Source organism: Numenius arquata, chromosome Z (assembly GCF_964106895.1).
Source record: "Numenius arquata chromosome Z, bNumArq3.hap1.1, whole genome shotgun sequence".
Lineage (NCBI taxonomy): Eukaryota > Metazoa > Chordata > Aves > Charadriiformes > Scolopacidae > Numenius > Numenius arquata.
In genome coordinates this window covers 18,024,845-18,051,194 of record NC_133616.1, presented here as the reverse complement: position 1 = coordinate 18,051,194, position 26,350 = coordinate 18,024,845, and positions in this window count along the sequence as shown.

The window sequence follows — 26,350 nt, the reverse complement described above, 5'->3', positions numbered from 1 at the left end:
GTGATGATGCAGCCCCAGGCACAGGAGCAAGCCTGTAGCTCAGGCTCCTCTCAACCCATCCAGGTGTGGCAACAGGCAGGTAATGGGTGTGTAAGGTAGCACAGTACATGAGACTGCAAAACAGCAAGCTACGCACACGCAGCCAGCTCTGCTACAGAAAACAACGTTAGTTGGATCAATGCTGCTCTCTGCAGTAGCATTATTACTGTCTGCAGCAATGCCACTGTTCTGGCCTGCTGATGAATTCGGCTTAATTACTCAAGCAGAGCACCGTGTTGACACATCCACGCTCCTGCATCTTCTCTTTTGCATATCACATGCATTTGTAGGCAGCTGACACAGCTGTACGCAATGCAGATATAGGCTGAGAGGCTGGGACTGACGCTAGTGGCAACAGAATGATACCAGCAGCTTTTAACAATTCCTTCTGGGCTTGTTTAGGAGAAGAAGAGGATATGCTCTGAATTCTCAGACTAACTAATCACAGTTAAAACCTAGCCAAGGACAGAACAGTTTGAGGGGAATTTTCTCTCTTTTGCATAAATCAAGAGGCTGAGGTGAGCACAAACCCTGGCAGAGCCTTTGAACAATCTGATAACTCACATGCAATATAAACTGTTCCGCTCTCTCTAAGAGTGACCTCCTGCAAGTTAAATTAAATCAGAATTAAACCTCAGGACACCAAATCCAATTAACTAACTTCCTCCAATGAAGATGCAAGGTAAATACCTAGAGGCTAATATTCCAAGGTGAGCCATAAAAATGTATCTATAACACGAACTGAAGAGACGTGTGCTAGATCCAAGAAGACTGCACATACAAGTGCAAGCTGACTCCTACCTAAGCCTGGAGCTCCAGGTATAAAAATGTAGTGCTACTTTGACACACAAATAGGTCAGGAAATAGCATTCCCCGCAACGGTGGTGCCACCTCCAAGGCAATGTTTCATGGCAATCAACGGGGTATGGTAAATCAGGCAGGTCTCCCTGCTGCTTCAGCAGTCCCTTTCCTGGGTCCAAACCTGACGCTGGTACCTTGGGAGGTATCAATTCATGCTTGTTCCACAGTAATGACAGGCACTAAGTGTTTTGTATTTTTGTCAAGAAGATTATAGGCCTAAGAAAATAGTAATTAAAGGAATAACTGTTTTCTCAGGCTGCCTGCCTAATCAGGAAAAGCAAAATGTTTTCAATTCAGCCCAAATTGGTGTTAAATGGAACAAAGGAGTAAACCAATACAAACAAAAAAGAGCACCAGGTTAAACAAACTGCTTTGTTGCTTCAAAATGAAATATTCTATTTGATGACTTTTTTAATTTTCTACATTACCTGTTTCAACTAGAAATGGCAGTTTTGCATTAAAAAAGCCTGTTTGAAAAAAAAATTATTTTTCAAAGCATGTCATATTGGGCATTTTCTGAACCCTTTTCCTTTATTTCTTCTCTTTCACTAGAACTGTTTGCAAATATGATCCAAATTAGAGAATAGCTTCTATACCTCGATTGTCCCATAAAAACTATGTATAATCAAAAATAGGAACTATTAAAAAGTACAAGAAAATCATCCCAGAAATGCTAAGTAAAGTACTTTTGATTTTTAAGATGTGATACAATGATTTAATCAGGTATTTCTTTTTACTAAGTGTTCTTTAATAGAAGTTTTTCCTATTAGTAAATCATCTTGAGTGTATATTTTACTGATATGAATGTATGAGAGCTTTTATTATTAGAGTAGCCGTCACATTAGGGGCTTGAGTTCATGTCTGCTGAGAAAAGTATATGTTGCCTTGCTAGCATTTCTGAGAACAATTGTGAGCCTCTTCTGCTCATGAAAATATCTTTTTAAAAAAAAATCTTATTTTTTGGTTTGTTTTTCTTGTTCTTTGCTTTGACTTTTTTGAAGATTTTTTTTTTGAGTTTACCTTCTTATTTCTGAGCCTCTGAAGGACACTATTTTTCATTTTCTTATTTTTCGTCCCAGCACTAAGCAACAGAGAAGACAGACCAGATCTCAATGTTTTGTACTAGTTGTGGGACCTCTTAAAAAAATAATGATTACTTTATGACTGGGACTAAAATTATGAGTTGGAAACACTAGAAATGCAATCACAGAACTGTCCTCTGCCTGCAGTGATGCACTTATTGCATGGGCCAATTTTCACCACAAAATCAATGAAGGTTTGAGAATGACTTTTCATCTGTCTCTCAATTGCAGTTTACATATTGCAGCAATGAACCAGCTGCTCTGTTAAAAGAAGCTGAAGAAGCTGAGTCTCGGCAGGTTTTCTTATGTTTGCCACTTTTGCTATCCTGAAGAACTTAAAACCTCTATTCAGGCCACAAAGACCAGATTAAGGAAAAGCAAAAAAGGAAAAGCTATGTTACTCTTTATTTAGTACTATTTTGTTTTGTTTACCCTCTGCCTTTTGAGTCTCATATTCTGCACACAAGTTTTTACCTAAAACTATGGAGACTAACAAATTCTCCAGTCTCTGGTTTCAGCAGAAATGAGTGTTTCCTAATATATGGAAACTGATGATAAAATTGGAAGATCTTGTTACACAGCTTGTGTTTCGCTTTTTGATATTCTGCTGTTTGTATGATTTATACTTAAAACCAAGTGCACAGAATGTTATTACAGATGATTCTGAAAGTCATATTAACTATCTAAGCACATATTGAAATATCTGAAACCAGCCTTATTTGTACTGCATCTTTCCTGTTTAGACCTGAGCAGTAAGAGTCTGAGGTGATGGTGGTATATCCACGCCAGCTGTTTGTAGGGGTATATTTGGGAGGGACTACATGGACCAATAGTATGGAGCTGTATTTCACTTAATTAAAGTATCACCAGTCTAATGATTATAGTGAAAAATTAGAAAAGACTAGATGAGACTCTGAAACTATTTACAGGTTTAACTGCTTGCAGTCACCAGTGTGGCTGTTCAAATAAGGAAATTAATTTATGATATGGTCACACAACTTTGTCCTGTCTTGTAGGGTCAAATTACATGATTTTTCTACACAGACTTGGGGGGGGAGAGGGGAAAGATCTACAGAATTCAAGTGTGGATTTGGTATAAGAATTTATAAATGCAGATGTTTCCACAGTCACTAGGGTCTGGGGTCAGCATGAAAGAAGCTTATTACTAGTATTATCTACTTATGTAAATACAAATTTTAAGATTTTTACCTGGAATATGAAAAAATAGCAAGAGAAAAGTTGATTATGACAATGATGATTTTCATAGCAGGGTCTGTGAACTAGAAAGCCTACTGAGAAGCTAAGTAATATTAATAATTTTCTAGAATAGTTTTAAAGATTTCAAATGCAAAACAATGCAGGTGTAAGCGACCACTGTGTTTGTCTATTGCTCTGTTTCAGATATCCATCAGCATAGTTTCTGAGGCAATGGTTGGATTACAGGAGCCCATTTGTCTGAGTTTCATCCCATTTCTTCCAATAGAGTCAGGACTCTTGTTATTGTTGCTATTATTAATTTTATTAATATGTAATTATATAAGCCATATGAGGTTGTTATTGATAGTAATGTGTTTCCATCCTCCTCGCCTCTTCGCATTTCCTTTGCTTCCTAACCTCTTCTCAATTTCCTTCCTTTCTACCTCTTCCTTGAGTTCATCTTCTTCCTCCTCTTCACTTTGCTCTTGGCACGTGTAGCTGTGGGGAGCAGGGGAGAGGAGGCAAGCTGTGGGAAGCTGCCCAGGGGGCTGTCGGCAGCTCCTCTGAGAGACACCTCTGAGCAGCTCCATGGAGGGAGCCTTGAATGCAACCTGCCAGTGAGTGGGAAGAAGCGGGAAAAGCAAAGGTCCTTGCTCTCAGCAGCTGGTCCAGGACATCGCAGTCTGAAAGGCATTTTGTACTTTCCAGTGTATAATTGCTGGCTGAGGCGCAGAGAACCGGGGCAGCCTGGCTGCCACAGACCTTTCGCTTTTCTCGCTCAATTCTGAAAAACTGCATACTCTCTGGATTGAGAGGCTGCAGGCTTGCGAGTTACCCTTCCCTGCTGGTCTCATCTCCAGCACAGCCTTTATCAGCTATTTCATTGTATCGTGAATGAGCTGTACCATAAAAGTAAATAAAAAAAGACCTCTAAAAAAGGTGCAAACTTAAAGCTGGCTACTTAAGTGACTTTAATGTTACAAAGGATAACATAATAGTGTGAGTAGTAAAAACATGAAATACCATATTTGCACCACTTTTTACAATATATATGCTATTCATAAACCATGAAGTACTTGCCTATGGAAATATACATTGCCATCTGATGCAAAATGCAGCTTGTTAAATTTTACAGGCCAGATTCAGTTCTAAGCTGCATGAGCAAATTCAAAGTAATACCACTGTTTTTCCATACGCTGGTTCTACATCAACATGAACCTGTAGAATCTGGTTCTGCATATTTTAATTACAGAATCACAGAATCACAGAATCACCTAGGTTGGAAGGGACCTTTTAAGATCATCTAGTCCAACCGATTAAACAAACAAAAAAAACAAAAAAAAAACAAACAAACAAAAAACCCACAAAAAAACCCAAAAAAAAAACCACTAACCACCAAACCCAACAAAAAAAACCAAACAAAAAAACACACACAAAACACCACCCAACACTAATCCATATCCCTGAGCACCATGTCAACTCCTCTCTTGAATACCTCCAGGGATGGTGCCTCAACCACTTTCCTGGGCAGTCCATTCCAATGTCTGACAACCCTTTCAGTAAAGAAATATTTCCTAATATCTAACCTGAACCTCCCCTGGCGTAACTTGAAGCCATTGCCCCTTGTCCTATCATCTGTAACTTGGGAGAAGAGACCGACCCCTGCCTCTCTACAGCCTCCTTTCAGGTACTTGTAGAGAGCGATAAGGTCTCCCCTCAGTCTCCTCTTCCCCAGACTGAACAACCCCAGCTCCCTCAGCCTCTCCTCGTAAGACTTATTCTCCAGACCCCTCACCAGCTTCGTTGCCCTTCTCTGGACCTGCTCCAGCACCTCAATGTCCTTCTTGTGGTAGGGGGCCCAAAACTGGACACAGTACTCGAGGTGGGGTCTCACCAGTGCCGAGTACAGGGGGACAATCACTTCTCGGGTCCTACTCACCACGCTATTCCTGATACAGGCCAGGATGCTGTTGGCCTTTTTGGCCACCTGGGCACACTGCTGGCTCATGTTCAGCCGACAGTCAACCAACACCCCCAGGTCCTTTTCTGCCAGGCAGCTTTCCAGCCACTCTGCCCCAAGCCTGTAGCGCTGCCTGGGGTTGTTGTGACCCAAGTGCAGGACCCAGCACTTGGCCTTGTTGAACCTCATCCCGTTGGTCTCAGCCCATCCATCCAGCCTGCCCAGATCCCTCTGCAAAGCCTCTCTACCCTCCAGCAGATCAACACTCCCACCCAACATAGTGTCATCTGCAAATTTGCTGAGGGTGCATTCAATCCCCTCGTCCAGATCATTGATAAAGATGTTGAAGAGAACCGGCCCCAGTACCGAGCCCTGTGGGACACCACTCGTGACTGGTCACCAACTGGACTTCACCCCATTCACCACAACTCTCTGGGCCCGGCCCTCCAGCCAGTTTTTAACCCAGCGGAGAGTCCTCCCATCCAAGCCATGGGCAGCCAGTTTCTCCAGGAGGATACTGTGGGAGACTGTATCAAAGGCCTTGCTAAAGTCCAGGTAAAAAACATCCACAGCCTTTCCTTCATCCAGCAAGTGAGTCACTTTGTCATAGAAGGAGATCAAGTTTGTCAAGCAGGACCTGCCCCTCATGAACCCGTGCTGGCTGGGCCTGATCACCTGGGCATCCTTCATGCGTTGCATAATGGCACTCAGGATGATCTGTTCCATCACCTTCCCAGGCACCGAGGTCAGACTGACAGGCCTGTAGTTCCCCGGATCATCCTTCCGACCCTTCTTGTGGATGGGCGTCACATTTGCTAGGCGCCAGTCAGCTGGGACTGAATTACATACTTCTGAAGATTTTTTTTCCCTGTTTTCAACAATTCATTCTGTTTTTTCATCCATTTTCTCTTATACTGTGTTTACTCTCTTCGCTGGTTCAAATAAAATGTATCCTGCAGAAATACAAATTGTACATGGGAGACATGGAACTGACACCTGCTGTATGTCTGCCTCAATACAGGACCCTGCTGATACCGTTTTGTTATTGTTTTAAGAAAGATGTAAAATGGAACTGACTACTGTATTTCTGGTTGAAAACACGTTTATATGACATTTATGCTCAAATATTATAAGTATTTTATTTCTAATACATATATGTATGCATTTATATATGAATAAGATTATTTTTTTTTATTTCTGTGTGACATTCTGTTTATTAACCACTAGTGCATTTCTTGTCACTGTTAAACTGAAAGAATATCTAGCTGCTTTATCTGTTGTCTTGCCATGGTATAGTGCTCTTACGGTTAACATCATTCCACTTTGAGAGTTCACACATGTATGTATGTTCTAGTTTGGCAACTGGACTTAACTTTTTCTTCAGCAAAAATACTTACAGTCTAAAAGTGTTAGTCCTGGACATATTAATGTGCCTAATATAAGTAAAACATGCCTTATTTTCCAGCACTGAAGTCATGTTCTTAAAAAGAAAGGAGGCACAGGGGCCTGCCTTTTTAGTGTCTGTTCTTTTCTCTGTCACTGGACTCCAGTCAGTACAACAGTAAGAAATAACATTTAAAGGTCAAAATAGGCATGTGGTCTGAAAGAACTGAAACCTTTATTCTAGAAGTATATAAGCTTCCATCAAACAAAATAGTTAAGTACATAAAGTAGAAAGTAATAAATTACACTGATTTTAGGAATATGGATAGTCCACTTGCCTTAGTAGGACTATTTAAGTTGTGAAGATTTGATTCTTTTTTTTCACTAAAAATCTTTTGTTCCCATCTAACAAAGGAACATTGAGAGAATTATTGTGGCGATATGGTAAAAAGCAGGGTCTGTCCCAAACATGGGCCAGAGGCATTTTGTGGAGTCTCAGATTAAGCAGCTGCTCAGCTTCTTCTAGACCTGCGCAATTACCAAGCTCCTCACTTCCTTCAAGACTGACTAACAGGCAGGGCCTACTAAGAATATTAGACGAATGCGAGACCGTTTGAGTCGGCAAAAGGTGTGCTGTTTGAGGTTTACTGTCTTGAACATTCAGATACTCAAGCTGCACTGATGTGCAGATTAGTAAAAGCCCATCTTCACTCGCAGACACCAACAGCTTGTCGAGTCCACACTAACAGCTGCCGAAGAAGGTGGATGGGGGTATCTACACACCAGGTCTCAGAGGGGTGAGCTATGCATCTTGCAGCTCTCAATGACAAGAGGATTTTGACTTGCAAGGTCAAGGAGGTTGGCCTCTTGTGAACTGGAGCAATACAGAACTGGGTCACGACCCTGTAGAAATTTGTGCACAAGCTAACTTTTAAGCATGTGATCAGGTCCGATGATTGCAGTGGTGCTGTTTGCATACCTAAATTTAAGCACATACATAATCTTTTGCAATTTTGAGTTTTTCATATCTACAGTTTGAAAGATATTTTGGAGAAAAGTAGTATTTTCTAGATCCCATTTATATTACAGTCAGATATCTTTCAGTAGCATTAAGAGTAAACTATTTCCAGTTTACACTGTGTCAATAGTACTGCATCAATCTGAAAAGGAAGACCAGGAAGTAACTGTAGTTCAGGTTTTAAAATCTAAATTCCAGTCTTAAGCAGGACACAAGTAATGCTTCTTGCAAAATCCATCTTAGAATTTGTCACTATCTCCAGTTTCAACTCTGAGTAGATGCAGCTCTGCATTCACTTCAGTGTCACAGGTCATGGCCAAGGTGCTGTGGGAATGTTTTAAGAAGCTCGGTTAATCTTTGCCAGCATTCTATCTGGCTCTAGCTACTGCTCACAAATACCATTTTCATGATCCCTCAATGAAATTAAAAATGCCAAACCTCAGTCTCAGTATTAAATGAAATATATAACAAAAACTATGTTCCTTCACTGAAGGGAAAATTGGCTATAAATTAGGAAAAGTAAAATAAAAATTTTCTAGTGGAATAGTTTAATTTTTAATTAGACAGGCACATGCACTTCCAAACATGCATAGTTGTTTATCTTCCAAGTGAGATACTTATTCCTGTGAAGCCCTGCAACTGGTTCCATACCATTCAAAGTAGGATTACACATTTTACAAGAAAAAAAGGAAAAAAATAAAAAAAAAGGACATTTTTCCTTGACAATGAAAAAACAGATTAATGAGTTCAGGATGTGTCTTATAATCTACTTCCAAAATTCTACACACACAAGCCCTGAGGTCTTTTCCCATGCAGCCTATGGAGGCTATGCTAGAATCACAGGATCCCGCAACCCAAACACAGACAGCAACCAAATAGCAGCTCATTGCAGGACTGGATCATTCCTTTGATGCAACACAGTAAAAATTTAACTTGATAGAGCATATGCTGAGGAAGAAGTTAATAAAAAGAAGTGAAATTTTAATCTCACATAGTTACATTGCCACAGTGTTTTGTTTTGGACTTAATGTCCTTTAGTAGCTTTTCAGTGGCAGTGTGAAAAGCAACAAGGGCTGAAAAGATAGGAAGGAATCCCATCCATTACATGCTGTAAGGATTACAGGGACAGAACAAAAAAGTAAAAATATCTACATTTTTAATGTGTAGAAAAATCTTTCCTAAAACATGAATCACAGAGAGAAAATTGTGGCTTTACCCAACAAAACTTAGCTCCAATGAGAGTTTATTACTCTCATGACCATGCCCACAACCAGAGAACCATGCTGGTTAGCAAACGTGTGAATTTTTCATATACCCCCAGAGAGTGAACATTTGAACTTTTAAAAAATGGATTAATTCTGTTTAAGTCAATACTTTAATGGTTCAAGACTATGTCTATTTCAGGACATAGATGAGCAAACGTTTTCATTATTAGGTCTAAACAGAAAAAGTAGGAAAGAAAATTTGCAAATCACAAAGTAGCTGAAAGATTAAGCGTGTTTCTTTGATACATCTGCAAACTAATATGATTTGTAACTGTTGGAGGTGCTAGCAAATTCTAATTAACTTGTGATTCAATTAGTGACTTAGTGAGATTAAGTTAGAAGACTAATTTTATTTCCATCTATCATTCACTTTCTTTCAGAACAAGCCTAAATAAAATTTACCAAAAAAAGCAGCTAGTAAAACAAAGTCTCGTAAAGAAAAAGAACACATTCTGTCTTAAACATATCACCTGGAATAAAGTATCATTTCATGCATTTTTTTGAGAACAGAGATTTAATAAAGAGCTACAGGTATTTTTTTTATGACTGAATGAAGCTTTAATAGGAAGGAGGTTAAGAAGTTAAACCAAAGTAACAATAGCGCTGCAGTGAAAGAAGCATGTTCTTTCTTATGCACATTGTTTCCCCTTGGAGGCCTGTCACTCAGTAGAATAGATGTACTTTGACTCATGGGTGGCGATGTATAGCCTAAGCTTAGCCTGAATCCTCTCCTAAAGGCTGAGTCCTGCAATCAGATCCTGACAACTTCCCTGCAGCACTATAGCATGTTTCACTAATATGAGCTGATAGGATTAGCAGCAGGCAGCAATTACAAACTCTTCTTTGTGAGTCCTGAAGAGTTTTGATTTCTGTGTCAACTGATGCTGTATTTCAGATATCTTTGGTGGTAAAACCTAAACCTTGAGTATTAAGAGTAGATTCACATAGTCCGGAGCAACAAAACAACAAAGGATACTAAGTTGTTTAAATTGAAGTATGTCTATATTCTTTTATTCTACAAGTAACGTGCTCCTGCACCCCTCTCTCCCCTCCCCCAATTACTGGGCCTATTCACAGGCCATAATATAGTTGGCCAGGAATACTGCTAAAGCCACTAAAGCAAGATTGTTATCAGCACTTCTGCACCCATTTCCCAGTCTAATATCCAAAGTAGTCTAATAGCCAAGGAAAAGTTTAGGAGTCTAAACTCCTAAACTTTAAATCCAGAGTTGATTCTGAACAGATTTTTATCCTGGAGGTAAGAATGTGTTCTCATGTGAGGTTTTGATATTGAAACTAATTAAAAGTTAAAAAGAAGAAGAAGAAGAATTAAATAAACAATACAAACATTCAAATTCTATTGATCAAGGCTACACACAAACTGGAAATGAAACAGCAAAAAGCGTGTGGTTTTTTAAACCTATATGAATAATCATCAAGATGAAGAATACTAGTTCGTATTCTGTCAAAATGCTTACTTAACCTTAGTTTAATTGAGTTCTTTTCTGACAAACAATATGAAAATAACCTAGATACTGTCTTTACACTGTGCCAAGGCCACACAAAGATGGTTTAGCTGGGGTAGCTTCCCCAGGTGTCTGACTGCACTCTACACCACAGCAAGTGATACAATTACTTTCTGAATTGATGACATTTGAATCATCAAAAAATTACTGTGCTGTAACCTGTTATAGCCATGCGTGAGCCTACCAGCTCCCTATGCATCCATGAATTGGGGAAGATTCATAGATTCATAGATTCATAGATTCATAGATTGGTCCAGGCCAGAAGGGACCTCCAAAGGTCATCTAGTCCGACCTCCCCGCAGTAGATAACTGGTAACTTCACTGACCAGTCCCACCTGTCAGCCACAGCCCCAAGTAACATTTATTAAATGGATTACCTGTCCAATAAGTGTACCTTTAAGTGGAAATTGAATTAAGACTTCTTCAGGTTTTGATAGAAAAGCCATGCTGAATCCAGACGGGGAAGTCTGAAGATGTTACTACCTCACAGCGTCCTGCTTCATTTGCTACTTGCATTTGCTTGGTAGAAATTGAGAGCAATAATGACATTGGGTTTGCACAAGTATGCCAAATAGACAAGCTATGGCGCTGAGGTGCAGGTCCATACTCCTTTCTGCTGACTGTGTTACAAGATCATTAAAGGGCGAAGATCAATGCCCGAGGAAGTAACAATTTCAGCCTTTTAATATTGATCTGCTATCAAAGTGAGAGACCTAAGCTTAAGGACGCAGTCAAAACCAGGACACATCAGCTTTAAGCCAGTATGTCAGTGTATGAAAGGTATTAAAATAAAATAGTCTTCCATTAAGCCAGTGCAAGCTTTTATACAGACCCAGCGTGCACTGGTTTTAGAAATCTGATCCTGATAAATTAGGGTGGAACACCTTTTAGACACAAAATGTCAAATGATACGGTGTTGTTCCCTGAATGCTGTATGACTATTAGAATTAGGATCCTGTGCAAAAGTATTGTGAACAACAAGGTGAATTTGCATCATTCACATTCCAGTTTGCCATTTCAATGACAGTTCTTAAATCTTTGAGAATATAGCAGAACTGAAAACTGTGGAGTTTTAGCTTTCTTGCACCATCTATCCTTCTGTAACTCTCACTCAGACATTAAGTGTGAGTTTGCCAGAATAATAAGACAAGATCCTGCCTTTATTCCAGTTTATTAACACCTTGTTCTTTGAACAATGGAACTACTTGTGAGTAAAGGTGTAAAACCTGAGCAGTGAGCACAAACCAAGGGATTTAGCCTGATGTGTTTTAGATAAGTAAGCAATATTTTCTTCATTTTGCCTATATATCTAAAGTCAGTGTTATCAGTTTACAAGAAAATCTGTAAAAAGAAAACTTACCATATTTTCCAAAGCTTGTCGTTTTCTCTCTCGGATGTATGAGAAGGGTGACTTGGCATTAAGTTTCTTAAGTCTATAGGGTTGTATTCTTTGAAAGTTGGTACAACGATCTTAGTGATCAGTTAAAATTATAAGCTAAAGCTAATGACTCTGAGTCCCTTACATGCAATTTCATTTTAGAGCATTGCGTTAGTCTCATTTTGTACCTAAAATACACAACCCTGTGTATGTCCGTGTATATCTGCCCATTTATCATGCAGTATCTGTTTTATGACAAGAATAGTGACATTTGGAATGTACCAAACATACTTATCAGAAACCTAATACGGCTTGCACATAGTACAGGAGTTCCTGGGACAAACAAGTTGCTCATGACAGCTTGGATGTATGAGAAATCTGTCACAAATTATCCATTTCAAAAGGAAACCTAGACATATCTTGTTGCATTTCCAGAAATGGAACAAAGCAATATTTTATGTTTAAGAAATGGATGTGAGCCAGCAGTCAGTACCCTAAGGTGAAAAGTCGGATCTGCCTAGCAGTTCCTCAGTTTCCAAGCAGGAATCTTCCAGTTCCAAATAATGAGCAAATGAAAATCTAAGTACAGCTTTAATTCTTAGTAATGAAGAGGTATGCTCATCTCAGCTGAATCCCACAGTGTGCTCTGGGCAAAGCACTCCCTGAGCATGGCATAAAGACAGCACTCAAATTAACAACTGAAGAAACCTGCAACAAATCTAAAGTAGCCTCTCATTTCTATACAGCTGTAAAAGCTCTGCAGTAAGCCCCTGAAAGGGAACATTTATGTGTTTTATGTTAATTTAAAATGCTTGAAAGCAGTCAAAAGGGAGGCTTAGTCCTGAAGAAATCCCAGTCTTAAACCCCCCTTAAGCCAGGGCATGTCTATGATGCTTCATTTTTTTTCAAACAACTGCAATTCTTTTGTTACTTTTGAAACGTTAGGTATGTTTCATGCAGATTTGTTTTTTCCTATCACCTTTTATGGAGTGAGTCAAAATTTTCTCAGCATCCCTAGAAATCCTAATAGCCTGGCGTGCTTTTCAGCCAGCACCTAATATTACTCTGTTCTTTGTGTGCGGAAGCTCCTGTGCCCATGAGTCTGTGCGCGGTGAGCATGAAATGCGGGTGGAAGCCCTTCATAGCACGTTCCCACTTCACTTCCCAGTCCTTGCCAAGAGCCTCTTGCCAAGAGCCTCTTGGCAAGAGCTGTGAATTTGTCAGGTTTTCAGATGGAACAGCAGTGGCCAAGCTTTCTTAGGTTCTTCCCTCTGCAAAATTCAGAGGAAATCAGTGCAAGTCTCCTCCATTTCAGGGTTGAGATCAAGACTGGAGAGTTATTCCATAGGAACTACACTAACTGAAGACCAAGGCAGTTGTATCTTTTCTCTCTGATAAGTATTTTAATGTCTCACATCCCTGTTTTTCCAAGCCCAAAATTAGGAAAGATCATTTTGGAAAGATGTAATGTCAGTTGGAAATCTGGACACTGAAAGGTATAAAGTTGTTGTTAGCTTGTGCAGGAATACAGTAAGTCTGTAAGGTTTGTCCTTTGATTAAAAGTTATTTAAACTACTGGGAATGTTTTAGTTTTTTGTCCCACGAAACTAACCATATTAATTGTACTGACCATGGAAATAGTAGTAGTAGTGCTGATTTTATACCAATGCTAAGGTTAATGGACTGTTTTCTACTCCTTTCCAGGAGCAAATGTCAGCCCTGTGGAGGTCCGTTGCTCACCAGAACTCAATCTGAAGTCCTAGAGTCTGGCACAGGAAGACTAATAGACTAATGAATTAATTCATTGAGCCTCTCTGCCCTTGGACTGGTTGTGCGTTTTTTAACATGAACTATAGCAGCAATGACATTCAATCATATCTTCATTTACCTTCCAAGTATGATTTCAGAATGCATATAAAAATCTCCATACCCTGATTATTGCCATCAATATAAATATAAACTACTGCAGAAGGGCAAGGGAGGAAAGAGGAAGACTTTTGGATTCAACTAATAAACATAAAAGCACTAAAACATGAACCTCCCAGCTGGCTGGATCCCTGAATAACTAATTAAAGTAAAGCCTTGCTTAATTTTTCCCAAGAATGATCTCTTTGGCTATCTGCCAACAATAGGTAAGTGCGGGGTTGCCTGTGTTTTTTCCATTCCGTAGAGGATAGTTTGTGCTTAGTCACAGAACTCATCAACAAAAGTACCTCTTTGACCATTCTCTGAATATAACTACTCCCAAAATTATTAAACATAACTTGCCTGTCTCACTAACAGAATAGGTACTATAGGTAAGAAGATACTTTTATTGAGGTGAGCATCTCTCCTCTATGTGCTGGGGAATCAGGTATGATTGGTATCAGCACTGTGACACAGAGGAAATAGAAGAAGAGAATTGTGTAAGAGGTACATTTGTGGCTTAAGAGGGAGATGAGAAGAAGAAATTACATCTATGGGCCAGCCATTGGTAAGGAAAATGGGAAATGACTGAAATATTGGCTTTGATACTCTATGCCCTAGGAAGAAGATTTGAGTTGATGCTTTACAGAAAGTGTATTGTATCCTTATCCCTACTGAAGGGTATTACTCACTGGCTTGAAGCAAGGAGGCACAGGGAAGGAATCACACCTTGTTCAAGTGATGCAGCTTTGAGACTTCAGCATGCACAAACATCACTCACGCAGACAGCTGATCTTAGAGTACGAAAATTTCAGGTCACAACGGAGAAGTAGTGAAAATTAAAGGAATAGCTACAAGAACTGTTTCACATGATGTCTTGGCTAGTTTGCTTCCAGTGACATTTTAAAAATCTGAAACATGAACAAAAAACCCAACCCCTTTTGAAGTAACCATGTGAAATTTTGCACTTTAATCCTTTTACTTTCAGAACAGCCCACAGCTTCAGTCGAGGTCAAGACCATCAGCAATTGAGCAGCTCCCTTTTTTTTACGTCAAGAGAAATACCTTGGGATATAATTACATTACGAATAGCTAAAACAATCAGGGAGTCAGTGGTGAAAAATAAAACGGATGAAAATTAGCATGTCCTAATTGAATTGTACATTTGGTTTTGCCTGTTCTGTGGTATAAGCAATAGGGTAAATCCTCTTTTTCATCATGCAGGATGAAAGTTTATTTGAAGTTGGAGTCTATAGCTGCCTTTTCACAGTAAATTGACCTTGTTCCATGCAGCCAATGTCATAATGCTCTGCTTTATCTAGGCTGAGAGAGAGAAAATCGCAAATTGCTTCTGCATGATTAGTTCTGCCACTTCAAACGTGTTTCTTCCGAGTTGGCTTCCACACTTACTGCTAGAGATATGTGCCGCTGGGAAACCCTAATCTGTCTCTGAACTCCTCTGATTTAGTAACCCTTTACCAGCCAGTCTCTTATGTCAGTGAAATGAGTCTTGTTGAGAACAATAGAACAGAAATAACGAAGAAACTTTATAAATACTCTCTCAAACCTTAGCCTAATTTTTACTCAGCTGTTTCTGGCTTAGCAGATGGAAGTTGTTTCAGATCAGTGGAGTTTTCACAGATACAGATTTATTTGTGCTTTTATCGGCAAAGCATTTTTCTTTTCTGTATGTATTATGTCTTGGTGAATAAGTAAATCTTGATTTTTTCATCTTACAATACAGAAAGGTATTTACTTTTGTGTGACTATCTTGGTATTTGATTATCTTGTGATTTGTTGATCATCTAATTAACTCTAAATTCAAAAATCTTCATTATTCTTAGTTTTCCTGCTAGCTAGTATGTTCCAACTGAAAAATTCCAATCCAGCCAAAGAAGAAGAACACCTAAAGCAAAAATTACAGCTGTGATGTACTCTTGGGAAAAAAAAAATATTAAAGCCCACAAAAATTAATATACAACAAGATGAAATTACTTCATGTTTTTCTAGGGAGGAGATAACCATTTAAAACACATTTACTGCTGATAAAATACATGTAGGTAGCAGCACAGCTTTGGATTATAGAATTATACATTGTATTTTTGTCTCCAAAGACAGATGCCAAGGATAATATAGACTCATGTTAGTACTAGAAATAAGATTGTCTCACTACTTGTTTCCTCTTTGAGCAGGATGTGTGTACAGTCATAACTTTACAAAACTAAGACCCAACGCAGCAAAAGGTCAATTTCTCAGACTCAAACTGCTTTTCTTCCTTGCTAACCTTGATAACCACACATGCTACATGTGAGAGAGTCTCTACACACATCTCTACAGTGAGAGAATCATTGGGAGTATCCACATAGAGAAAATCAAGTCCATGTTCTGGATATTCAGGATAAGGCCATAGGACTGCAGTGCTTGTATTGATGTATTGTGATTGAACAATCTGAACCATTTGCATTCAGAAATTAATCCTTTACCTGTTATTTTGCTCCCTAATATGATCATATAGGGCTGAACTCTGTGTTCTGTGCCATGCTTAGCCATATTAACGTAGTTCTTATTCACAAGTTCTTATTCACAAAGGCTTTATTTTATTAGCACTATAAAAATGAAAAAGCAAAGAATTAAAGATCTGCCATGACCAACAACCATTTTCATAGCAAAAAAATCCATTTCAAATATTAATTTTTTTAACACAAACCAACCATTGCAGTTAATTTCCGTCTAGAAACCCAGAGCCAGTTACTGCATTGCTTTATGAATTACAAGCATCTAGTGATTTTTTTTTTTCCTGGTGAAGTAGAGCAGCAGTAACAAGCTGAACATGACAGGTATTTAAAAATAAATTGCTTGATAAAAAAAAATGAAGAAGAGGAAAATGCCAACTTCATGTGACAAGATTCATGCTGAAGCAGTGTTTTCAGATATTTTTGACCAAAGAAGGATATAACAGTTTAAAGGTGAAAAGGAGTATGGGGAATCTGCTACCTGACAAATAAGTCTATGTATCAAAAGATTTTGCTAACCAGTCTGACACATAAATGGCACATGATGTCAACTTCTATTAAAGGCTTTATAAATGATGACAGCCTGGAGAAACAAGAATTGTTTTCCAAGAAAAGAGTTCTGTTGAATTCTAGATATTATTCCCGAGCATTAGAAACACATCAACAACAACACTGCAGTCAGGAACCAAACCAGTTTCACAATCACTGGTCCTGTGGCCTATTCATAGGACTGGGTGTCAGGAAGATTTTAAGATCTCTTTGGAGTCTGTCACTTTTGTGAAAAATACTTCAGATATTATATACATTTCCATAATTATATTTTCCCATAAATTTTTAAAAGTAACATAAGTACTGATGAAAGTAGTATTTATTACAGTGTATTAACAGGTTTAATGGAATTCAAGGGACAAATATAACACAAAGCAGTTAATTTACCAAAACTCTCAATTTAAAAATAATTTTGAATTGACTTCAGAGGAAGAAGCAGCTTTTCCTACTGTGGCAGTTACAAACATCTGGGCTGTGTTTCAGTGCAAATAAACTGATTGTATTATTCCTATGTAATTGCAAAACTGTACAGATGATGACTCTAAAGATAGACTAGAAATTTTCTGTATAGTAGGGCCTTTTGAGTTAAATCACTTGGGGATTTCCCATTATTTCAAACAAGGTTTCAGTAGGTCCTTACAGAATAACAATAAACTGAAGCATTTGAATTTTGTAGTATTTCACCAACAACCGCCATGACTTTTTAACCACGTGTAGAGCCTCCAATAGGCTGCACATCAGAAGCTCCTGGCAGTTCAAGTTTCCATATTTCAAGGTCAGATAAGAACAATTTCTAGTCTCTTTGAGGACATAAGAAAAAGAAAATCCTACCCTCTCCAAAAATACAGGAATAAACATTTTAATAACTTCATCAGAACTAACTTCATAGTGAACACTAAACATAGCATGTTCAGAAGTCCTCACAGACCTTTTGGTTTTCTTGAAACAGTAGTCCTCAAGCAGTGAACTCACTTCTGCCTTTCAAACTGTCTATTATTATTATTACTGTTGCTGTTGCCACTTGCGCAGTTATAATGGTAACATTGAGATTTAAGAAATTCAGTTAAGTGCAAGGTGCAAGGTACACACATTTCTCGAAGACCACCAAGAACCTTTCAGAAAGCCCTCTGCATTTAACAAGGTCAAATCCCTCATCCTACTGATCATGGTCCGTCGCCTTACCTGGGCAGCATGAACATGCATCACAAATCTCTGCCTGCTAACAGTAAATGTACAAGAGTCATCCAGCTGTCAGAATCAAGAGAGTGGCCTGAGTCAAAAGCCTTGGAGTGGAACTTCATCTCCTTCATCCCTCCCATCCCTGAAAACATGCAGACACCTTGCTGGAGAGTGACTGGAGGGAAGAAGTCAGTGCAAAACTTCTTGATGACACCAGCTGGGAACACAATTGGTCTGATCCCACAAAACAGGATATATCTCTGCACAAGACTTTGTGCTACATGTTAATATGTTATGAATTTACTAAAAGTTCATTAATAACTTTTAAACTATCCTAGTAACAAATCCATTATGCTGTTAGACTGAGTTTGGTCAATGCTTAGCCTCAAATGTAGCTATATTAGCTAACCACACAGGTGGATTAGTAAAGAACAGTAACAAAACACCTATGCAGTCTTTGCAGTTTTGCTTTCTTGAGTGAAAAATGTGTGGGTGAGAGCAAAACATTATTTTTGTTACTGTTAATGAATGTGTAAAATACATTGATGGCCTGACATTTGCTATAGACTGTAGGTATGTACATCTTAAAACAGATAATAATGGAGAAAAAAAAAAAAAGGAAAGAATTTCAGGGCTAATCAGGCTAATCATGTTTGTGAGGCAGCAGGCTTACAGTTTCTCTGGGTTATATACTGTTCATGGTTATATGGTCGAAGGATCTCTGGTGACCTATGAAGCAATTCTAAAGAACCAAAAGCAGAAATTGTTTTTTAGTATTTCAATGGGAAAATTTACTGTATCCAAACCAGAATAGTTCAAAACCAAGAAGTTTTCCTGACTTTTTTTCTGTATTAGAAATACTATGCTTGAAAGGAGTGTATTGAAATGTAATATTCCTGGCTATACATTGGAACTTACTGCAGACTTCCTAGATGCTTGGAAAAGGGGAGAACATCTCAGAAAGACTCAAAACTGTCATCTGTTATTAGTACCAACCCATTAGTCCTCTGCTTCATGCTACAGAATTCAATAATGACAGTGCAGTCCCTCCCTTCATATGGTTCAGGGCTTTCTCAGAAAAAAAAAAAAAAAATTTAGATGGAATTTCTGTTCTTAAATGAATGAACTGGATTAAGACTTCCACACGTGTATTGAAGAAACTAAACATAATAGTTCTTACAGAGAAATCACAGCTTTTTTGTTTTGATTTGAAAATCTATCCTTCTTTGTTAGAACTTCATGGGTAATGTTTTTTTTGCCTATGCTGAAACTTCTGAGCAAAGAAACAACAATGAAATAAACCAGGAATCTACAGGACTTCCAGTACTGAGCTCTTTCTGCACATTGGGCCTTCTGTGTAGGCTGGTAATTCAAGAATTCAAGGTCATCTTGACCTCATAGCAGCCTTCCAATATCTGAAGGGAGCCTACAGGAGAGCCGGAGAGGGACTCTTTGTCAGGAAATGTAGTGACAGGACAAGAGGTAATGGTTTTAAATTGAAAGAAGGGAGATTTAGATTAGATATTAGGAAGAAATTCTTTACTGTGAGGGTGGTGAAGCACTGGAACAGGCTGCCCAGGGAAGTTGTGGATGCCCCATCCCTGGAAGTGTTCAAGACCAGGCTGGATGGGGCTTTGAGCAACCTGGTCTAGTGGGAGGTGTCCCTGCCCATGGCAGGGGGGTTGGAACTAGATGATCTTTAAGCTCCCTTCCAACTCTAACCATTCTATGATTCTATGATTCTATTTTTAGGTAAGCAAAAGGTGTCCTTTTAAGGGTAGCAGGGCTTGCTCTCATAGCAGTTAGATATTCTCTGGCAGGTAAAAATGCAGTGTTAACACCAGGCTGCCTATTAGCCATCAGCAATAAGCCTGAGCTGAACCTGGAACAGTGCTGGACTTCTTCACAACTGATAAATACTGAGGTTTAGTGTGGGGTATAGCTTGTTTGATTACTGTGGAAGATATCAGGTACAACATGTAGATCTGAATCTGGGATAAAAATATTCTATACTGTTGAGTGATCAAAAATTACGTTTTGTTTTGTGCCCTTTTCTGTTAGGACTGTGAAGCACTTCCCTTTTGGTGTTCAAGACTGGATCTCCTGGAGTGAGTAAACCTTCTGTGGTGTTCTGTAACAGTGAATTTTTCCAGATGTAATTGTATCTCCTTTATTTTTGAGCAAGCCTGAAAAACATAAATCCAGCCACAAACAAAATTCAAGTGTTTCTCCTGTTCTCATATCAATACCTTCAAAAATGAAAATATATGTGAGGCAAAAAAAGGTATTTTTCTGAAGTTTGAATATTTAGACTAACTGAATTGAGCTGTAACTTTGGGAATAAAGGGGAGCCAGGTGAGATATATCTAATTCTTGTACGCCTTCAGCTTCACCATCATTACTAACTTTCTTAGAGCTCTAATAACTTTCCTTGATCACTTTTAACTACTACAGCTGTCTTGAAAAAAACTGTTAGGACCCTTAAAGTGCAAGGAGTATTTATAAATATACATGACAAACTTTGTCTGATACATTTCATTTTTCAAGTTAATTTTTTAATATCTACCTTTGCTTTTTTTCCCCCCACATTTATAGCTGGTGTCTTCAGTGATCACTACAAGATGCTCTCTGCACTCTTTGTACCATTAGGCTGAACACAATCTTCAATTGTGAGGCAGGTGTCATATCCCTGTCTAGGGAAGTTTTGGGATTTTGCCCACGGTCCTGGACACTTCTAGACGGACAATTTTTGTCAATGACAATGATTTTGTCAATCATAAACAACCCTTCCGTCACCGGTGCCGCGCTGCCTTGCCGAGCACACAGCGGTGGCTGGGGATCAAATCAACACTCTGAAAATCAGCACTCCTTCCTCGAGTGCTAAGTAGAGCCTTTATGCAAACTGAATAACTCTAATGGTGAGGATATCCTCAATGACCTAACTCCTACTTGTGGATTGAAAATTAGGCCTTAGAAGGCCAATTGCCAGATAATGCCGTTACAGGGAGGCTTGTGTACAAACTGAAAGGTTGAAGTGCACTCTTTCAGCACCAGGACTCATTCCCAGCAGGGCCACCCGCCTCTCCCCAGCGGGGGCCCATGGCGGCGGCAGCAGCGCTGGGGGCTCTCAGCATTCGCCTTCACACCCCGTCAGCCAACAGGCCCAGGGGGCTGCCTGCAGCGTCCCCTTCACCGACATGTCCTGGGCAGCCGCGCCTGGCAGAGCTGGGCTCCCAGCTGATGACAGGCAACTCAAATTGGTCCAGGGAGGCTTAAAGGGAAAAGAAAAGAAAAAGAAAAAAAAAAAAAAAGAAAGAAGTGAAGGAGCGACATGTCACCTCACACTGTGCTGCGGTCACTTTAGCTGAGCTGTGAAGCACAGCTCTTTTGAATGCAGAAAGTTCCTCTGATAACCCTGTCGGAGAATGATACGAGAGGACGAGGCATGTCTCAGAAATGCGTGACTTTTAAGCCATTGGCACTTTAAGTTTTGCTCCCTGTTTTAACTCATGGTAACTGCTGCAGTCTAGATTGCCTGTGTGCAAAATATAGATTTATCACAAATAAGGGTTTGCGTATCTCCAGGGGAAAAGGGATCAAGTTCATGCTTTCAGAGTGACTCATGGTCTTAGGTGCCTTTGGGTTTTGTTAAAGGCAAAAAGGCATGTGCTAACTATCAGCACGTGCTGAGCGCCCTTCCTCTGAAAACAGCCCACTATAAAACATCTGATGTTGGGCATCCAAAGCCATGCTGAAAAATCTTCATTATTCCTATAAGTTTAGTTAAACCTGCGTAACAAAAATTGATGTCACCGAGGTAGACAGGCTACATCCATACGGTCATTTTAGTAGCTCGGTCATTTTGCCTTACAAGAGGTACTGAAGGATCATTCGTGTTATTTACAGGTAGTTTCTTGCTTTTCCTCCAGTCTGAAACACAGCAGGTTGTTCTAGCAACCTGCTAGCAACCAGAGCTAGGTCTCTGTGATGGCAAGTGCCCTACTGAAGGCAACCTAGACATGTCTACAGCAGCTCTGTCTTACTACACAAAGTTCCCACAAGTTTTATAGCAGAGGGCAGTCATTTTTTTGGAAACAAGGTTCTGTTCTGTGGACAGTCAATGAAAAAAGGCAGATACCTCCAGAACGAACAATTCAGAGCATGGAGGGCAGAATTTCCTCTGTCAGAACCCTCATAAAGGTAGAAAAGCCAAGTATTGAATATTTATGTATCTTAATTTCCCCTTGCATACTAACAGTACATTTTCCAGACCAAGAAACATAAACCAATAAAAACAGATTCTCATACTGCTTTCAGATTTTAGATTATGCTTTATGCATCAAAAACTTATTCACACAATTTGATGTTATGATGAAAAACTTATCTTTTAAAAGAATCACTCTGTGTTTCAAATGTGGGAACAGGGAAACTTCTATGTCATTAATGTTGTATGAAAACTCTCTTGTCATAGCCCATCTGGAAATCCTATGCTTTCGTAAAATGAAAAGGGAAAAGACAAGTTCTGGGATGTATTTCAGTCCCATCAATCTGTCCCAGCCCTGTTAACATCTAATTCTCTGACCTCACTCATGCCACTTAATGTCTTTGTTGCTCAGTTTCCTTTTTTTTTGCAGAGGATAAAAATCCTGAGTTTTATAAAGTACTTTACAAATTGCATTAACTCAATTAACATTGCTTAATAGTTTTTATTAATCTCTCTTCTAACATATTTACTCTCCACTCTTCTAAACTGATGTGAATTTCTTAAGTTTCATAAAATGAAAAGCAACCAAATAAGTTACAACTAAAATAGAGACATATTTGCCTTGAACACTTTCAAGACCTGCTATCTGTGGAGGCACTTACATGGCCCTCATCGAGATTATGTCTTAGCACTTAGCAATCACTAATGGTTTTTATCCTCCCACTACCTCTCTGAGATAGGGAAGGATTGGTGTTATCTCCGTTATTCAGGTGGAGAAGTGAGGTCCAGGTTAACCGAGAACAGAGTCACATAATACAATTGTGCCGGAGTCAAACGTGTCACAGATGCATGCCAAGACCGTCTATCTAGTGAGGGCTCTTGTGCTTCTCAGAACAGCACAGATCACAAAGTCTAGGACAAAGTATGTGACAACCAAGGACAAAGCCTTCTTGGTCAAGGATAACATACTTCCAGATAAATCCAAGGCCTTAAAATTGTTAGGAAATGCTGGAAAACTCTGCAATGAAAAAGCCACTGCCATTAACATAATGATACACTTCCTGACTTCTAGTCAGTAAAACTGGCCATTGTCTGCTATGGCCTTGGAGCACACCTGCTCTCAGAAGGTGGTAGAGGATGGAGTCTGGTGCTTTCCACCCCATGGGGCCACCAGCTAACTGTCGCTGAGTCAGTTAACAGCCACACTAATTCACTTTTAATGTTTCACCATTTGTTCCCCAGGAAGTTCTGTGCAGGCTGACGACAGTCACTGTTGCCAGCTAGCTGCAGAGGACACTTCTTCATATTCTTTAGCGAATAGGACAAAAATGTTTTATTTCTCCTTTAACAAAAAGGTTAGATTCTGGAGCAAGATACTGGTGATGCTTTGTTTAACGCCTTGTCCTGCTCTGCTTAGTCACCTTTGTCAGATATTCAGAAACACTGCCCATGCTGTTTGAACTCCCTAATCTAGCTCTGTTGTCCTCTGCCTGGGTTTGATCCAAAACCTATGGGTATTATTCCACTGGCTTCAACAGTCTCTGCATCAAGCTGCTGAATTGTCATCTAAACAAACGTTATTCACCGTAAGGTTACAATTTGAATACATTTGACCCATATATAAAACAGTATGTTCAAACAGGCAAAAGTAAAAAAAAAAAAAAAAAAAGAATTTATGCTGAAAAGAAAATCATGTCTGAATCTCACTGTGTGTGGATTTGCATAGTGCTTATCTCAGGCGTGTAAATAAAAGTATAAGTAGACATTACGCTGGAGGTTTCTCTGGGTTGTTAAAGACAGAATTACTCAAATACATGACTTCAAAGAACAAATAGAAAGTCCGCCAGGGAATCTGTGTTGCATGTAGCCCTGCACCCATTTCATAGTTGCAGACTCAGTTGTCAGCTTTGCTGGCATAAATTTTGTGAGTGAAAGGTTGGTGATTAGCTTGGGACTGGAGAGCACCTTTTTGTTCTAAAGTTAAACCAATTTGCTCAAACACAATGACAATGCAGAACATATGTTTATTTTGAAACAATCAGCCACAAGTAGCTGGTTCACAGAAGTATTTTCAGTGTGTATCTATAAGGATGTTTCAAATTTAAGGTCTTCCTGTAACAGTAAAACCAGGAATGTATAAGGTTTATGTGTGCCTCGTTTAAAAGATTGCTTTTTTTTTTTTTTTTTCTTTTTTGAAAGAAGCACAAAATGTCTGCCAAGCTTAAAAATGATGCGGATCATGTTTCTATGTCTGTTAGGTGGTGCTTACCGGGCAGTCTGGCTCTTGTCAGTAATTCTTCAACTGCTTCACTGCGGTGGAATTACTGTAGAGAGTTAGGAGTTGGGGTTGGTGGGAGGGATTCTTTGTCCCAGTTGCATTTAAAATTACATCTAATCTTATCAAGGAGCTCGTCATTGTTTCTGGCTGCCCATAGCAGGTACAGTACTGCTTTTGTTCAAGTCTGTTGCTTTACCAAATAAAGGCAAGAACTGCTTGCTTTTCTCATACAAGTAGTCCAATTGATTTCTGCAGGAATACTTGCATGAGTAAGGCAAACAGGATTTGGCAATAAAAGTGATTAAAAAGAATCTGAACACGATATTCTTCCAGAGGAAGTATATGCTGATTGAAAAGTGTTTAAAGAGACAGGTAAAATGAATAGATATAATTAAAATTTACATGCCAGGTATGCCTAAAGCAAATGAAAGCATGAAATTGTATGAAATAAAGAACAAAATCAAAATAGCAAGCATACACTAAAAAGTCTTCATCATTCATAAAAAAATGAAAAGCTTTTTTTTTAAATGGCAAAGTTTTAATTTAAAATTGTCTTTAAAACCTTTGGGTTGCTGCAAAGTATCTAGAGAGGTGCATAAATCCATAACAAGTATTTTCCCCAGACTTTTAAGAACTCCATGTGGTTTCACTAAAAATTGTGAGTGCCTCTGAGGTGTAAAATATTTCTATGTGGATGAATGTGGATTTGAATATTCAAATTTTTGCATTCAGCTTGAAAATTCTGGCATTCCTAAAACTAAAAAAATACTTTCTAGCCTCCCAAGGGAGTTATGCGAATACAACCAGACCAAAAAAAGCATGCAGTTGTAATGCCTGCTTCTTGCACTGCTCTTCCAGTAGAAGTTCCTGGATCTCTTTTTGTATATTCATCAGATATTTAATCTTTAAGGGCTCGTTTCTCAGCTGGCATCATTAATTTTCCCTAGCAGGAATTGCTGCAGGCTTAATAAGAAAGTAGGTGTCGTAAGTAGCATTTATGCCTTCATTTTAAAAACTTACCCTGACCAGTACTGAGCAAATTATTGACATTGTAATACTAACACCATAAGAAATAATACCAAGAATAGACTACCAGTGTCAATAAAGATTCCAAGTTAAATCAGACAGAAATTATTGGTATTAAGTTTTAATGGAAACTCTATTCATGTCATTTTATAATTAAGATGCAAAATGTAACTTGTTCAAGCAGGCTCCATTTAACATCATGAAAGAGATGGTGAATTAGCCAGAGCTGTTTGCAGATGTGTAACTCATCCCAACAAAAGTTACTGAGCATTTCAAAGGAGCCTAGGAAGAACCAAAATCTAAATAAGTTAACAGAATTTAAGGGTCTTGTATCTCGAGCAGTTTTTCCCAAATTTTTAACATGTATATAGTTCACCAAAATTTGGTGATATCTTTCCTTAGAGATCAAAGTAAGCACTAGAGTTTCTGATCAGCATAGTTAGGTGTCTCTGCAAACAGCTCCACAACTCTGCTCAGAATGCAGTGCTGGTTATTAGCACAGCAACACTTACAGTAGAGCAACAGGTTATCAAACATTGCTGATAATTGATCAGTTATAAAAAAAAAGGGGGGGGGCTCTCGCCCTTCAAGACCATATCCATAACTTTAGATGCTTATTTGAGACACTCAGATTACGAGTCTTGTCATCACATGCTGTCTTGATAGTCAGCCTACATAAAGCTGTACCTCCAAAGTTCTTCCCCTGACATTACAGCAGTCTAGAATTAGGGTCCTAATCAAGAGGTTCAGTTAGGAGCTAAAATTCAGTGGAATGATTCCCAGTTTTGTTCACAAAACATAAAATTAAGGAATGTTCAGCTATAAGAAGTTCAGAGATTAGGACGGTTGAATTAGGAGAGGAAATAATTTAATAACAATAACAATCATAATTTGTGCATGACAACACAGACAATACCATAGGGAGAAATTACAAAGCTTTTCTCACAAATAAATCAACAGTGAATGATCTAGATTATCATAAATAAG